Source organism: Sinocyclocheilus grahami, unplaced genomic scaffold (assembly GCF_001515645.1).
Source record: "Sinocyclocheilus grahami isolate Dianchi unplaced genomic scaffold, SAMN03320097.WGS_v1.1 scaffold289.1, whole genome shotgun sequence".
NCBI lineage: Eukaryota > Metazoa > Chordata > Actinopteri > Cypriniformes > Cyprinidae > Sinocyclocheilus > Sinocyclocheilus grahami.
The window spans coordinates 2,070,862-2,076,416 of record NW_015505468.1 but is presented as its reverse complement, the minus strand read 5'-3'; positions in this window follow the sequence as shown (position 1 = coordinate 2,076,416).

Sequence of the window (5,555 nt, the reverse complement as noted above, 5' to 3'; positions counted from 1 at the left end):
TCAGCCATTTCTAGAGACCATAATATCTGACTGCACAGCAAAACACTAAAAACAGTCAGAACACCTAGCAACCACATAGCAACACCCTGGCAACCACCCACTGTAGTGTTTGCATGTGCAAGAACTACTCACATTTCCTTCATAAAATGTAAAAATTTAGTTAATAAACATTAGTTCTCAACAGACCATTAGTTAATGTATATTCCGAGAGTTGCTATGAAACTTTGATATATTTCCATGCATAATCTTATTTGAATGTACTTGAGCTAATGATCTGTTAAGTATTACTATATAATATTGTGTGTTTGTTAATTACTTCTTAATTAAAAAGGCAGATCTTTAAGAAGATCATTTGCTTATGCAGAGCCGTTCTATGGAAAACTGCAGGGAAATCATCCTGTAAATCATAAATGAATCCAAATAGTTGGATTCATTTCACACACACACACACACACACACACACACACACACACATCTATATTGGAAGTGTAGTGAAAACACTAATGTTATCCTGTGTTCCTATCCACATTCTCGTGCAGCAAACTCCAACATATTAACCTGAATGAAAGTTTCGGGTTTGTCACAAGATAACTTCATTCAATCATTCTCCAGGCAGCCTACAAGATGAGCTGCTGCCACCAAACACACACTCACCCACTCACCCACTCTCACACACTCACAGACCATTAGTTAATGTATATTCCGAGAGTTGCTATGAAACTTTGATATATTTCCATGCATAATCTTATTTGAATGTACTTGAGCTAATGATCTGTTAAGTATTACTATATAATATTGTGTGTTTGTTAATTACTTCTTAATTAAAAAGGCAGATCTTTAAGAAGATCATTTGCTTATGCAGAGCCGTTCTATGGAAAACTGCAGGGAAATCATCCTGTAAATCATAAATGAATCCAAATAGTTGGATTCATTTAACACACACACACACACACACACACACATCTATATTGGAAGTGTAGTGAAAACACTAATGTTATCCTGTGTTCCTATCCACACTCACACACTCACACTCACACTCACACACACACATACACATACACTGAAGTGCACTGCATGAGATAATTTCACTAGGGATGCACCGAATGTTCGGCAACCGGAATTATTCGGCCGAATAAGCGAAAAGACCGAATAAATTGTACCGAACAATGACGTGACGCGATCAAATAGAGGTGCGTGCCAATGCAGCAAACATGACGGCAGTGTGGAAACAGCTGTCCGAGAAAGACGCAAAAATCATTACAAGTAAAAATCATTAAAATTGCGAAATGCCAAGCATTTCATATTTGGCATATTTCTGCCCAAATAAAAGTTGAGAAAAGCAAGAACATTAATAAATGTTATTATTGTAATTTTACTGTTGCTCTGTCAAAATAAAATAAAAAATGATAATGAAAATAATAATTACAACAGCTCTATTAAAACATTTATTGTAACATTTACACACAGTGTTCAGATCTATAATATTTTCTAATGTTTTAAAAGAAGTCTCTTCTGCTCAGCAAGGCTGCATTTATTTGTAAGGCAAAAATACATGCCTGATTCAAGAAGGGGGTCTAAAAAAATTGCCAAAAAATATGATTTTACTAACTTATTCATTTTAAGTTCAGTTGTGTTTTATTGGTATAATGTCTGCTAGAATGCTAAAAAAATGTTCAGTGTTTAGTAAATATTTTTAAATTGTTGTTTTGTAAATGATTTTTTTCTTTGAAAAGCAAGACAAAACAGTAAAAAGCACATTTTGGCTATTTAATTTATGCAATGGTGAAAAAATTGGCAAAATGGGGGAAAAAACATGAAAAACCGTATTCGGTATTCTGCCTTCGGCCCAGTGTTTCATTTTGTTCGGCTTCAGCCAAGAATTTTCATTTCGGTGCATCCCTAAATTTCACAATCACGGCATGTTTATCTGAAAAACAGGGAGAAATTTATGTCCGTAAAAGCAGATAAAGACCTCAAAAGGCCAAATGCCCCTGTTAAAACAAGAAATGGCCACAGATCTGCTCTCTGTTCAGATAAGCAGCATGTGGATTCGTTTTATTACTTGGTTTTAGCCCAAGACACATTCAAAGCTAAACTCTTGGACCAAATGCATTTTATACTATTGATTTGCTGTGAGGGGTTTTAAAGCGCCTTTGATTGACTTGATAAGAAATTGTGGCCGGTTTAAAATTGCTGTAAATAAATCCAGTACATACAGCCTCCAAGATCAAAGTCAACATTGATTCACAATTCACCCGATTTACTTTCTTTATACACAATCCTGCTCTTATGCAGATTCACCAGACACAGAGACCGACTCATCCTGATTTGCACCAACTACAAAATCCTATTCTTAGGGACAAAACACTGTATAAAAGCAGTTTTATGGCCAGTCATTTTTCTCAATTCACCCACCACTGGCAGGAATAAACAGCAGATTGGCTTTTAATCATAACAGCATTTTCAATCTCTCTTGCATTGATTTAAGCCGGCTTCATATCTCTGTGACTAACACCTTCTCTAATGATTTTCATCAATAGTTTTGCATAATTACTAGCCTATTGCAAATACAATATCAAGTGCCAATATGCTGTGCTCCTCTTGTAAATGAGGCTGTTTTCTGCTAATTTCTTTCTTTGGGAGCTTAACAGAAACACTCACATTGGTTTTTGTTGCAACGGAATGAAAACGTGAGGTACACGCATCGCTTTTGTTTCAAAAGCTGATGGATTTGTATATGAATTGATTTATTCAGGGACCCCATCTAAAGCAAAATCAATTGAGAAAATTAAACATGCACGCTCTGTTTCAAAAACCTAGTGAGCGGCCTTGCAGTTTACAGTCTACATAGGCAGCATTCAGAGCGTTATGGATAATCATAAGTGAATGATCTGAAACTACCTGCATCTGTGCATCATACAAATAGTGCATCTCACACAAAGTGCAAAACAGATTCAATTTACAATTGATTACAATAGAATTTGGAGTTGGTATTGCTAAGCTAACAGTGTAATACTCTAATCAACGCTATTTTAGTATCGCAGAGATACTATTACAGTTTTTGTTAATATTTTGAGCTTGATTTTTTATATTTTCATTTTAATTTTAGCTGTGTTTTTTTGTAATTTTTATTAGGTTTTGTTTATGCGTCTAGTTTTTATTACATTTTAGTTTTAGTTACTTTAATACTGAGACTAAATGCAATACATCAGAGAGGAAGGGCTGTGATTTATAGTCTCGCACTGATCTGAAAGCAGAAACCAATAAAGGCATTTCTACTTTAACACCTGACATTTTCAATTTACAAAACTGCATTTCTATAGAAACTATCAAAATGGCACGAGTGCAGTATGAGTCTCATAAAACAGGCCATTAAAACTTTCATCTGCCAGATTAATCTGTTAGATTACATCTGGTTAGATGTAAATAATGGCTTTTGGACTTTACATAGGACATATTTTTGTATTAAAAATGGATCACAGTAGAATAAAAAAAAAAAAACGAATATGCTTGTGTTGTAATTAATTTAATTTAATTTGATATATTTTTTCGTAAAATGACAAGAAAAACTAAATTAGCATGGTGGAAATAAAAAGCTACATGTCATTAAAACGATTAAAAATCATTTTTATTAACTGAAATAAAACTGAAATAAAATAAAATATAAATATTAGATGAGAATTTTATTTACTACTAAAATAAATATGTTTAAATTGAAGTGCTTAAGTTACTAAAACTGGAAAAAAAATGTACAAACAAACAGATCAATATATATTTTTTTATAGTTTGTTACAATTTTTACAGGCAGGATCCAAGCTAGGCCTCAACAAAAACATTTATTTTCATTTCAAATTTAAAGTTTTAGTAATTTTGTTGTGTTTTTTTGTACTTTTCACTAATGTTTTTTTAATTCCTATATTGATTTTATTAATTTATATTTATATCGTTTTAGTTTTAGTTATGTTAGTACCTTTCAGTATCAAGTAAAACGAAATTAAAATGATAAATTTTGCCTTGGCAACTACCTGAAATAAAATAAGCTTAAGATTTTTTTCTTTCTTTCGTTCTTTTATGGTTTTAATTTTAGTTTTAGTTAACTAAAATAGCCCTGACAAAATCACATAAAAAAATCTCAAACTTAAACTAAACTTAAAATAAAAATGGAAAATATAAAAATAAAAGCCAATTCAAAATATGAATTAATTTAATTTTAAAAATGAATTGCATAATGTGAGACGAATGTGGCACAAACAAACTCATAGCACAAAACATCACAAATCCATTGCTAATACTGACTGAGGTGCTGTTGTTTTCCCTCCAAAATGATGTCACTTCCTGGCGGATGTCGTGAACTAATAAACTCGCCTTATTAGTTAAAGAAATTAAAAAGAAAAAAGAGTGACAGTATAGAAAGTGATATTGAAAAGACAGGGAAAACCTATAAACTGAACACCAACTAAAACAATATTCCCAAGAAAACATGCCTTTTTTTTACTAGAGAAAGTACACCTGGAATATTTCTTCATAAACTGCCAGTTTTTCATGTTAGAAGTACAGATATATTATACATGACAAAAAATGAACACAATTCATGTTCAAATTCAGCCCTATGTTCACAACTAAACAACTAATCTGTAAAAATATTTAACCTTTATTTGATGTGGACATAAAAATGTACTGCATTAAAGGAAAGGCTCGCCAAGGATGTCCATCTAGTGCGTATTTACACAATTAGAAATTAGTGCAGACAGAATGCACGAACGCATCCCATGTGAACAGCCCATCAGGATCTCATGTTTGCAGATGCACAGAAAAACACTTATTAATAAAAAGGATACAGTGAGAGATTATTAAATAATGCATAAAACCAGAATAGCGCGTCAGACACGCACAAACACATACATGCGTGCAGTGATCATCATCTCCTTTCCATTTGAAAGGCTCCGTTTATCCTGGCTGCCATTTAATGATGCATGAAGGTCTTGGCAAAGGATGCCTTCTCCCCTCTTAAGGATGTCCCTTTCCCACCAGATTTATAATTAAAGCTGGTCTTGATAAGACCTCTCTGCATGACGCCAGACTTTGTGTTTTCAAACGATAACACATAATTGAATGCTTACTGGTAGACAACTCCGACAAACACTTATTTCTGGAATCGCACGGATGCAAACTGAAGACGATAAAGGCAAAAGGCTGACACTGCACAGTGTGGCGCCCGGGCTTCAGGCGTTCTTTAATGTACTTCTCTCTGAAAAAATACAAGTTTAAAGCACATCACAAAACTCAGAGCTGTTTCCACTGTCAAAACCGCGATTAACTGTGAAAGCGCATATTCAGCTTTTCGCTTCGGAGCCGAGTGGTTCTATCGTTCTGCTCCTGACCAAGTTCTACAGTAGAACAAACTACAGTCAAGCACACTCTTCGTGGGCTCTCGTGATGGTGGACGGCGCTTCAGCGGCGGTGGTTTTCCCGTGTCGAGTGGGTTGCACACAACAGGCTGCACTACCCCTGTGTGTGTTGCAGACGGCCATCTCCCCTGTGCGCTTCAGCACACT